Consider the following 13,008-nt stretch of genomic DNA (forward strand, 5'->3'; position numbering starts at 1 on the left):
ACTTTTAAGATAAGTTCTGTGTAATATGTAATAATGACTTTTTTGAGTAACGACTCCAACACCAATCACAAGAAAGAGAGGAAATACCTCAACAAGCATGCACAAACATAGCATGACCATAGCAATTCATTAGCGTGAATATTATTTATTTATTTCTGCTTAGAGATGGTGGTGACTCTAAAAACGGAGCCAATGACAATCAATAAGAGAATCGAAAAGGACTCGAATCGATAAGCGATACTGTAAATATCCCAGTATAAAAACTGTTAGTTTTTGAGATTTTTTTTGGTCTTTTTAGGTGTTAAATAGTAGTGAAATGGGAAGACACTGACTAAAAACAGATTTTACATTTGTTGGAGGAAAGTGAGGTTACATAAATGTATTTTCAAGTGACTGGTAATGATTTCCATTTACGGGTAACCACGTGTTATGTAACGATAAGAAAGTGTCTTCTAAATTGTTCTGCTCAGACACACAGTGCTGAAATAAAAGCATTTTTTCCCCCTGACTCATACAGCCTGTTGTTGTCAGTAGGTCACATTTTAGTCCAAAGCAGAGACAGGATATAAAAATGATCCACAGCTATCCACTCACACACTAACACCCCACACACAGTGAAAAAAGCCCGTCAGTACATGCACATAAACGCACTCCACCTCCAGTCCTCTCCTCATTGTCTGTGTCACCAGAAGCTCTGACATGCATTGCATAAGCACGTCGCTGCTGGCACCATCGGGTCATCTTACAGAAAGCCTTCCAGACAGAGAAGCAGACAGGGGGAGTGATGGAGACATCAGATACACGTGTGTGTATGTGTGGAGGCGAGAGAAGGAAGGGAGAGAATTCTTTTTTATTGAGGGGGCGATGTGAAGCGAGGGATGTGTAAAGTGAGCGATGACAGGCGTGACGATCACACCTCTGGCTGACTTACCCCTCCTCTGCCACGAGCAAATTAATCTGTGAAACGATAAGAGGCCTGGATGATTGACAGGTGGATGCTGCGTGCTGCAAAAGGAAGATGAACGATAAGAAAAAACTGTACAAATCTGTATGTGTATCTATACTATGAACACATACATACTGTGAAATTGTGAAATGACATTTTAAGTGCAAATCATTACCTTTTAGAAATCCCTTAAACGGTAAGTCTTATCTTTTATTCATCAGCCGGTTGTAAACACATCAAAATCTAATCTGCAGTGCATTCATAATTGGTATTTGCTCTCTGCTCAGATGAAGTCAGGTTGTGGGTCTCATTGCATGAGAAATTAAATGTCAGTGAGTGCTGCAACTTGTATTAATTTTCAGCATTAAAGCTTTTTTATTTATTTTTTTGGCCTCTTCCGGGCAGCTGTGAACACAACACTAACATATTGTGTTATACACAATTATAAAGTTGATTTAAGGACTAAATTCTCAGCGAGAGCCTCATTACAAGTTGCCCTGGTCACATTATTTGATCCATCCTCGCAGTGATTAGAGCACATTTAACATATCATACATCGTAACTGAAGTGTCATTAGTCAGCAAGGATACTGTCTTTGCAATCTGCAAAATGATTTGAAATTAGAAGAATTAATATGCATTGTGTGCAAAAAAACATGGCCGCTCCCACGGCTCCAAAATAGTTTTAAACAATCAAGATTTAATAAATAACAAAAAAATCGTATTTATTCTCAAGTATGTTTTTATGTAGTGGAGATCATTTGTAACATATTTAGAGTAACTTATCATAATAGTTCCTTTTAAAGTCTGTGATAAATGATAAGCTACTGTAACGGTTATCAGATATCAGTTAGCAAAGATTATTGATAAGGTTATCAGTTACCATATTGGTGCATTGTAACATACTACTGAAGTAAAAGACATTTTCTTACCAAAACTGGAAAACAGGCTATGTACCAATACCACAAACATGGTTGAGAGGTCTAGTTTGTTGAACCAAATTAGCTAAGATGAAGCCTGGCAAGCAGCTAGCAAGCTAGCAATTCCTTGTTGCAGCAGTATCTGAAATACAGCATTTTAAGCATTAATACATTTAAACTGGTGACATATACAAAAATGTACCACCACTACAGCTGTCGTGAAGTAGGAATTTCGGTATATAGATCAACATTTTGTGTTCCAGGCACTTCACCCGTGTTTCTCTGGTATAGCGTTGGGTATTTTAACATGGGAAAGTGTGGAGAAAAAACTAACTTTTCAAACCAGCCTCAAGTGGCATTCTGAGCAGATTCACTTTAATCACTTTGATGTCACTTTAATGTCTTTTTGTGAGCCATAATTCATGCACAAATACAGTGTTAGCTCATGGAAGGAAAGCAGACCTGTACTGCCTTTCATCTTGTTTGGAAATATTGCTTCTTCCTAATAATATGGAGGACTTGAATAAACATTGTGATTGATGTGCTGAGAGAAACAAAGTGGAAGAAGAAACAGATGACAAGGTTTTTATATGAAGGAGACTGACATTTAGTTGTACTTATATTTATATATTATTTTACAGTTTGTTAACTCAGGACTTAGATTGTTGACTTAGCTTGACAGCTGTGTACTGTAAAAAGAGAAAGACAAATAGTTTAACTGAGGAAGGAAGAGATTCTTATCTGTGGGTATATAGATTTTACCATATTCAGCAGTGTGCAGTTTGTGAGTCAATTGTGAGTGTGTGCGTCTTTACAGGGCTTGCTAAAGACATTCTCCCAATTTACTGTCTTGTTACTTCTATGGTAATTATGCTGAGGTATTTATCCGAAAGAAACAGCAAGTGCAATAGCCTGGAGCCGATCTCCTGTCCTCCTGCCGAGCTCACCTGCACGTTTGTGTGTGTGTGTGTGTGTGTGTGTGTGTGTGTGTGTGTGTGTGTGTGTGTGTGTGTGTGTGTGTGTGTGTGTGTGTGTATGAAGGTTGTTTTATAAAAGACTGCTCAACACATCTCTGTAGACATTGTGAAGCTTTGTCACCGAGCCCCCCCGAGAGAAGAATAGGGTCACAATGAGATTCAAGTTCACCACCATCAAGGACACATGCACAGCTGTGATCACACACACACACAGAGTATAGTACACACTTTGGAGGGAGTCTTCAGGGAGAGGCAACAGCAGCACATGAATATATTTGGACTTGTAATGAGGGCACAGCCCACCAATTAAGGAGGACTGGTGTGTGTGTGTGTGTGTGTGTGTGTGTGTGTGTGTGTGTGTGTGTGTGTGTGTGTGTGTGTGTGTGTGTGCAGACCACTAGTCCCGGCAGGGGATGGAGACGGAGCCCAGCGGAGGGGAACCGACCCCATTCAGAGCTGGTAATCCAATTCTGAAAGCTGTCTTTCAGAGGAGGAGCTGTGTGTGTGTGTGTGTGTGTGTGTGTGTGTGTGTGTGTGTGTGTGTGTGTGTGTGTGTGTGTGTGTGTGTTTGGGCTAGACTGGGTGTGGGGAGCTGAGGGGTGGTAGTAGTAGTAGCAGAGAGTAGTTCTTTAATGTGAATTAAACGCAGGGGAGAGGTCAGATTACTCCTCCTCTCTCTCCTCCTGTAAGTGTTCATTTGTTTTTTAAACCCATGACTCCTCCCTCAGAAGGACCACTGTGGACAGTTATGACCCCTCAACCTTCACCCCACCCATTAGGAGCTCTATGTCCTTCTGCCTGATAACTCAGCAACTAAGTCCTTTTATAAGAAGCTCAAGTTTCCTCCCCTCCCTCTTTGAGGATCTTTAACATGACAGGAGACAGATTGAAACGAGGAAAAAAAAGGGAGGGAAACATTTGGAGACTTCAGTCAAAAACAGTAAGCTCATTCTTTATTATGTATTATGTTTATTCACAATGCGAAGTCAAGTTCTCTTACAGTCGCCCAGAAAACCATGCAGATGTTTCCACAGTGCATAAATGCTGTTCTGTCTGTCGTACCTGCCACCGTGCTGCTGTGAAGAAGTCATCAACACATAAAGATTTTAAAATAAGGAGCTCCTGGAAAAGAGGTGCAAATAATTCTATTAAATTATTATAAATGTGTAGCTGAGCAGCTGCCTTTACCAGATATATTGTGCCTTACAGGTGCAATAGATTTATACAACACAACAAACTTCAGATGCTTTAGTTTCCAGTATGTTAAAACAATCACCAAGTAACAGGACATCCACCCTTTTTGTTCTTTCTCATGTCAGTTATTCTTTGCTCACACTGAGGTTGCTTGCTTGTGGCCGACTTTAGCTTTAGCTACTTTGCCGTTCCTGTGCAGCTGGGTGAGGGTGGTTAAAGATTCTGATATTAGGTTTGTTGCAACAAACTTTTTCATGGTGACGCCTGCAGCTTATTTTGATTAACTCTGTGGAAGCTCACAGCAAGGAGCTAATGACATATTAGCATGCAGCTTTGAGTGTGTGTGCTACCGTGTGCCAGTCGATCGGTGCATCTTTGATTTCTTTCTAACAAAGTGTCCACTCGTTAACTCAGAAGACTGTTTAAAACCCTGGAAAAGAAAATCAAAGCCAAAGTCTAGTTAAATTATGCTGTTCTCAAAAACAAAAATCTGTATTTTACATTTAAAATCTATAAATCCCCAAAACATGGGGGGGGGGGGGGGGGGGGGGGGGGGGGGGAGTGAAGTGTGAGTGAAGACCTGAGGAGTGAAGAGAAAACGGGTGAGGTGGAGAATGAGACACAGAGATAGCTGGGAAAATCACTGATTTAAAAGACAGAGTGGGCAGAAGAGGGGCTGATAATGAGGGGCCTCCCTCGTAAGGCCCACCGGGTCTCTGCAGACCTCTCAAAGAATGGAGCGTTGCAACAGAGTGGCCCTTATTTTCTTTGTGAGCCCAGGAAACCAGAGATGCTCCTCCACCCAGTTACTGAGTGACATCAGCCGCTTAGGGAGAAGACACACACATTGAAACATCCTGCAGAAGCATACACACACACACACACACACACACACACACACACACACACACACACACACACACAAGCAAAACCACCCACCACTTGCCACACATGCACACAGATCCTAAATCCTCTAAATGGCTAAATATTTGCATATACTGCTGTTCTAATTATCCTCCTGTCTTCCTCTTCTGCTCTTTTATTCGTGGGTGAAGACAAGTCCGTGTGAGGTTTAATGAAACAGGCCCTGTCATCTTCCTCGCACTGAACGCTGTCTTTTTTCTCATTACAATATTAGAGGGAAAAAAAGGGTGAAAAACAAAGATCTTAGGCGTGAGGCCAGAGGAGTAAAAACAGCGCACAATCGATAAAAGTACAATTTGCATATAAACTGCAAACAGGCTAAATCCACAACATGCAGACTTTGTCCATATGAGGAAACATTTCCAAGCACTGAATAATTATACCAGAGACAAAATGTAAAGGTGACGTTTTATTTTACGTAATAACAATACTTTAGTGGGTGAGAACAGTCCCAAAAAGTTGATTCTGCTCACTTTTGGGGATTTCCTTATCTGGACCAATAAGCACCCATCTAATGAGAACAGTGCTTCATTTTTTAAAATATATATTATTTTAATTCATTTTTTTTTCATCAACAAATATGAAAACAAAAACATTTTGCAAAATGCGACGAATTATTAGTCTTATAAAAGGTTTCTCATAAATACTGTCTCAGTTTAAAGGGCCTTCAAACATGCACAAGGGTTTTTACTTATCTGGTTAGGCAAATCAGGCAAAAATAATGGATCATCCATCCATTTTCAGCTACTTCTCTGGGTCCAAGTTGCAGGGTTCTGTCCCAGGGGCTCATCTCCATAGAACTTGTCCAAAGCAGCTCACCTAGAAACCACCCAGAGGTCTAAGCAAAGACCTTCCTCTATGCTGCCAACTTCTCCAGGATGCTGAGGCTTTCCCAAACCACCCAAGAGCCATAATTTCTTCATCATATCCTCAGTTTGCACTGGGTGAGGTATTTCGGACATGTCCTACCAGGAAGGAGCAAACCAAGGATATGGTGAAGAGACATAATCACCATCCCAAGGATATGGTGAAGAGATTATGTCTCTCCACCAAGGATATGATGGAGAGAAAAAACTTTGGACATATCCTTGGTTTGTTCTGGGGCTCCCTCTCCCTGGGGGTAGGACATGCCCGAAACACCTCACCCAGAGCAAACTGAGGATATGGTGGAGAGATTATGGCTCTGATGTCTGAACTACCTTGACTGACTTCCTCCTGTGTAACCAAGCTCATCTTACATCTAAAGAAGTGTCCAGGCACAATTTGGAGAAAGACCATTTCCACTTCTTGTTTGCAGGTCTCATTCTGTCACTAGACCACAGCCAGTGGCCATAGATGAGTGTTAGGAATGTAGATCACAAATCTGTGTGTCAAGCTGCACACCCCGCTGCATCAGAGTTATGTCATAACTTATGCCATAACAGGAACCTCATTTACATTTACATGACCTTTTACATGCACCTGCCAAGAAATTAAACAACACATTGCATTGACACATACCACAACAACTTCAATGTTGTGGAAGTTACTACATCAGTTAAGATAAAGAGCTTGAAAAGAAAAGCGTTTGGAGTTCTTTAGGTTTCTTGAAGATGTTTCAACTCTCGTCCAAGAAGCTTCTTCGGTTCTAAGAGCAAATGGTGGATTGCTCACCAGCTCTCATCTTCATGTGTAGCATGACCAGGACATGTCCCAACTGTGTCAGGAAGATCTGTCTCCAACACTCATTCTTTCACTGTGGAAAATTCTCCGCCCAGATGATGAAGTGTTTAAAATGACTGATGCTCTTGATACAGTGATAATAACTGAACAAACAATAACTGAATAAAATCTTCCATTTATTAAAACTGCATTGGTGCCTTTGACTGGGTTCCCTTGGGACCCCAAAACATTTGTATTTTCAAAAAGCACAAATCAAAGCAGAAATAAAAAAACAACAAAAAATAGATAAAGTCATAAAAAATGGAATGTTATGCTAGAAAAACGTCTCATGCAGGAGATACCCGAAAGGCATCCTGGAGAGATGCCTGAACCACCTCACCTGGCTCCTTTTGATGTGCAGGAGTTGCTCTGAGTCCCTACTAAATATTTTATCTCTAAGTCCAAACACCCTTTGGAGGGAAGCTCATTTTCTCCTCCACTTTGGACAGCAAGTCCCGGAGCAAACACTCCACCCATTTCAGCCTGTGTCTTGGTCACAGACTTATACTTGTCTTCAAACTGGAAGTCACTGCCTCATAAAGCCAACAGCACCTCATCATCCACAAAACAAGATGAGGTGTAGCCGAAATCTGGCACTTGGCTGCACCTGGAAAGTTTTTCATCAAGGTTCTGAATACAATGGATGACGAAAGGAAGAGTGTAACACCCACCCATAATAGATCTCACTGGCTACCAGCAATTCCAACCAAGCTGTCCACTGTGGCTGTACAGGGACATTCTTTACCTTTTGTTAATACTTCTGATGCAAACCCCACACGATCTGCCAAGGGCGAATTTCCAATACTGATGGAAGATTACTCCTACTATGGAAATCAACAAGTTTTCTCATCTACTGACAGATGTGTAACAAGTTGTGCTGGCAGATTTTAGGAGGTAACCTTTGTAAACAGTGGCTGTTTTAACATCTATTCAAACAAGAGTTTGCCTGGTGAAGTCTGGCTGCCCATACAAACTGGTCTTTTCCTTAGTTTTTAACCAAGTAATTTTTTGACTAACACTAACCAAGCATTAAAAGAGCCTGTTGCGGAAAAGACAATAGATATTTGAAGTAAATGGGAATAATTCTCTGGAAACTGTACATGAAGTGTCATTTAATTTATTTATTTTTAATTAGGAAGATATTTGAGAAGTAAAGCAGACCGGCATATCTATATAGCCAGCAGGGTTGCTAAAAATGGAAAATGAGGAAACAAGGAAAACACCCACATTTAGCTGTTGTATTAAAGTTTAGATTTCCTTGCACAAAGACGAAAATCATCTCAGACTTGGGCATGAATGATGTGATTTTCTTAAACTGACAGCACTAATTAAGACTGATGAAGGTATAATTTGTCGCACGCCCATGAACAGGAAAATTAAGTAGATGTAAGTTCTTTCTGTTCACACCCACAGAGGGGGTCCAGTCAAGTGAGATAAGTGAAGACACCTGAGTGGGAGGCCAGCGCGCCTCCAGGCTATCTCTGAGCTGAGAGCTGACTTGCTATTATGCCATCTGCTGACAACTGTACACGATGGAACAAACATGACTCTGTTTGAAGCTGCCTTTATGAATTGTTTAGTAAGTTGTCGAGAAAGAAAACTTTTTAGACACAGCAGAAATACCCAGGAAACTGGGCTTCTTCTGGTGGATGTCTGCTCTCTCATTATTGAATTTTGCTGCTAGAAAGTAAAGAGGAGAGCAGCTTAAGTGTGTAGCTCAGTCAGCCATGCGTTGGTTGAAAAAAAAAATCCTTCATTAAAATCGAATCTCTAGATCTCTAGCATTCATAAAGACCAAACCAAAAACACATCTATGTCCTGTTTTGAGAGCAGAACATTTTCTGTGTCTGTGGCTGAAATAGACAAACCTCAAACTAAACATGCCCACGGATGTTCAGGCATGTATTAAACTTGACACAATGCATATCTGCAATCTCTACCAAGAGTAAGGAGCACTATGGAATTACATCTGCCTAAACTTTAGATGGAAAGAAAAGAAACTTCAAAAGAAACCTCCAAACTTTAGTCTGTGGCATTTCTTATGCTCTTTGTTGCGCTGCACACCTACTCACTCTGTTTGCTGCTGTGGTCTTGCTCTTCCTTGCTTGATGTTTGGAGCTAATGAATGTTTATGGAGGAGTTTCCATAAACAAACCAATAATAGTGACACAGAATTCATGCAGGCATTCATATATACACAAAGTTTGCCTCAGAGATCAGCACTACAGACAAGACGTGCACACGCACACACAACCCTATTTGCATGCCAAACAAAGCAGAGAAACATACTACATGAATGCAGAGTGTGTAACCTGTACATATTCACATATGCATGAGTACATACACACATTTCCGTTAGCTGCTTTAAAGCCAGTGCAGCATTGACATATACCTGTGTTCACTGCTGCACACCTTGTACACCCAGGTTTGCCCAGTTGTAAAGAAACACTCGTTTTCCCTGGGAGGTTTCTGCTCTCCTAACCCGCTTCACTCTGCAGAAAACAAAGTGTTTGTTTTATTTTTTTATTACAGATCCTGTGTGGGCACGGGGGGTCAGAGAGCGGTATCTTCAGAGGGTATAAGAATGAGTCTTTATGAGTCTTTGAAAACAACTGGGAAGTAGGTGGAGGCTGTAGGTGGAGGCTTTAGGTCTGCAGTGGATTCAGGCACTGGAATCGCCCCTGGCTGGCAAACACGAAAATGTGTGTGCGTTTGATATTGTGCAGTTGTAGTCTGGGTAAAAAGTGCATACAGTACAAGCAGGGATGAAAAGGACTTGTTGGTAGAGGCGTGCGATCAGCAATCACCACAAACAAGCATCCGGCACAGCAATCAACATGATTTCTCAATGAGTTTCCTGCCATTTCGGATCTCTGTTTCCTGCACGTCATCAACTGAAATAATCAGTCTTTATCATTTTCAGCACTTTCAACCCTTTTATTCATTTGTAAAGCTTTAACAGCTCTCCAAAAGCTCAACTCATAAAGCACCTGTAGTCACTGAGATAATGAACCAGCAGTTAGTGCACAGACATTACACCTGCACCAGTCTTGTCACATACACTATACTATAATATGTAGGAAGTGGAAAGTGGAAGCGACTGGGAACAACTGCAACTCAGCCACAAAATAGTAGGCCCATATAAAATCACAGAGCAGGATATGCGGATGCTGATTCACATAGCAGAGAGCTTCATGAATGGGTTTCCACGGCCGAGCAGCTGCGTCAACGCTTTACATTACAAAGTAGTGTCGGATACAGTGGTGTAAAGCACACCACCACTGGTCTCTAAAGCAGTGTAGATGTGTGCTCTGGACTCATCGTGCTTCTCTATCTGGCAATCTGATGGATGAGTCTTGGTTTGGCAGTGCTTCTCTGACTGCATTGTGCCAGTGCATTGTGGAGGGGGTATTATGGTGTGGAGGTGTTTTTCAGAAGTTGGGCTCAGTCACTTAGTTCCAGTTCCAAAGGAACTCTTAATGTTTCAGCACACCAAGATATTTTGGACAATTTCATGATCCCATCTTTGTGTGAATAGTTTGGGGATGTCCCCTTCGTGTTCCAGTATGACTGCACACCACTGCACAAAGCAAGGTCCGTAAAGACATGGATGAGCAGGTTTGGTGTAGAAGAACCGGACTTGCCTGCACAGAGTCCTGATCTCAACCCGACAGAACACCTTTGGGATGAAGTAAAGTGGAGACTGCAAGCCAGGTCTTCTTGTCAAATATCAGTGTCTGACCTCACAAATGTGTTTCTGGAGCAATCATAAAAAACTCCCATAAACACTCCTAAACCTTGTAGAAAGCTTTTCCAGAAGAGCTGAAGCTGTTATAGCTCCAAAGTGTGGACCGACATCATTATGGATTAAGAATGGGATGTCACACAAGCTCATTTCTGTGTGAAGGCAGACGAGGCAATTCATTTGGCAATATAGTGTACTTCTCTTCATGACAGCTAATAAACTTCCATCAATAAACTTTGCACATTTCCTCAAAGCCAGAGAGAGCTGAAAGCAGAAATACAACTTTCAGGTTTCTTTTTTCCACAAGTAAGAAAACTTCATTCATTCAAAAGCTCACTGACATTTCCAACTATTAACTTAAAATCCTGAGCTGCATGCCATGTGGCTTATTTAATATTTGAAGAATTTAATCTTGCATAGTTCTTGGCCTTTTGTGAATTTCCCAAAAAATTCTAGATATTCACTGGCTAAACATGAAACTGAAGAAAGGCACGTCCATAGATAAATGGAGACCACAGCAGGAGAAAGATCTCTGCCCGAACTTTCTACTTCATAAATTTCTGCACTCAGACACAAATCCACCCTCATAAGGTCACAATCTAACATCTCTGGATAGTCACATTAAGCAGTTCACTCGTTCATCTTTTTGAGGAAAATTGCTAAACTGAGAGGTGTTGTCACTAAAACGGCGCTGGAGATGGTTATTCATTCTTTTATTTCATCTTTTAATCGGCTTCAGACTGCTAAAAATCCTCCTTCGAGGCTTCTTAACTGAGGAGATCTCCCATTACTCCCATTCTATTTGCCCCTCATTGGCTCCAGAGTAAATTTAGAATAAATTTTAACATTTTAGCCTTTTAGAGCTGTGTATTGCAGACATATTCCACTTCTCGCTCTCTCTGGTCTTCAGGTCTGGTTCTTCCTCATACTCACATAAAGACTCATGGAGACTGTGCCTTCAAGTCGTAGCACTTTTCTGTAAAACATGCTATACACATAGGTTATTATTATAAATGAGAAAGTTGGGGTCGGGAACGGTATCTGGTAAATCTGCTCTTGTGGATGTTTTGTTTTCACAGCAAAAAAGATTAGTTGTGGAAAGGCAGAAGTACTACATACTCTATACTAGCCCAGTACCCATACTACTAAATTGGGATCGGATATCGGAAAATAAAAATGTAATCCGTCAAATTCACGCCTCGTGAACACGCCGTAACTCGCCTAGAAAGTTGTACGTCACAGCAAATACAGTATGGCTGTGGCATGCGGGACTGTGGTGCTGGATAATGTGGAGCAAAACCGGCAGACAAGTATCCCCAGAGATAGTTAGTCACTCTGAATAGCATTCCTGCGTTAAGCTTAACAAGCGACTGCCTCTCGCTCTCCGGCTGCTACTTCAATCTGAAACTGATCAGCTGATCGGCTTTTCTGTCGCGAGTCCGTGTCTCTGGTTTGTTTTTGGTCCACTTTGCACCAGAAAGAGGAAACCAGCGGCTGAACAACAGCAGCACGTTTAAGCTTGATCAGCTGTTGTTAGAATTTATTTATTATTACTTTCTACACCAGGATCTTTTTCTACGTAGCTGACGGCTGGTAACTGTGCAGGGGCGGATCTAGCAAAGTTTAGCCAGGGGGGCCGATAGGGCATGAACAGGGAAAAGGGGCACAAAGACATACTTTTCTTTCTTATTCTCATTTAAAATGTCGAGCTTTTAATAAATAATTATCTGACACCCAAAGTTTTAATTTGATGTAAAATGAATAGAAGTCAATTACTGTATATAGTGACTATTAAGTCTAATATATATACCCTAGTAAGCTATAGTACATTTTCCTTTGGGAAGGTACCATCTGTGCAGTCTGCAATTTTGTTGAAGAAAGATGTTGAATCTATTTAATATTTCTTGAAAAATAATTGATTTCTGTGCATTTTTTTTCCACACTGCATCAAATTAAGGTTGATTACGTTGATTAAGCATCATGAGGTGGAGCGTGAGGGGTGGTTCCCTATTTTTTATTTATTTATTTTTGTTGTTGCTGGGAGTTGGAACCCTATTAGTTAGGTTGCTTAATATTTACGCTAAGTGCTCTTTAAAATACCAGAATAGGGAGGATGGTGTAGGTTTATTAGATTGATCAGTATTGCTGAACTATGAAATATATATTTTTTTGCATACAGGTATAACAGAATAGCTTTAGTGTAGTTGTTGTTTTAAACTTGAGTATGAACTTATACAAAATGCAATATTTAAAAAAAACAGTTTTGTTGATTAAAAAACACTATATCGGATTCATATCGGTATCGGCAGATATCCAAATTTATGATATCGGTATCGGTATCGGACATAAAAAAGTGGTATCGATCTATACTAGGAGGCAAGTCCTATGGCTACAGAAAGAAGTCAGAGCATGCAGAAATAATTTAGAAAAAGGACCCTACTTCTCAATTGATTCATGGCCTCAGTAAACATTCCCTTGATGAGTTAAAACCAAGATGTAAACCATAAAGCCGGGGAGCTGGGATCGGTCTTCCAAAGACTCCAAACCAGCCCACTGGATGGCTTTGGAACATAATGGGTATAGATTTTGGACTTTTAACTGT

Source organism: Astatotilapia calliptera, chromosome 3 (genome assembly GCF_900246225.1).
Source record: "Astatotilapia calliptera chromosome 3, fAstCal1.2, whole genome shotgun sequence".
Lineage (NCBI taxonomy): Eukaryota > Metazoa > Chordata > Actinopteri > Cichliformes > Cichlidae > Astatotilapia > Astatotilapia calliptera.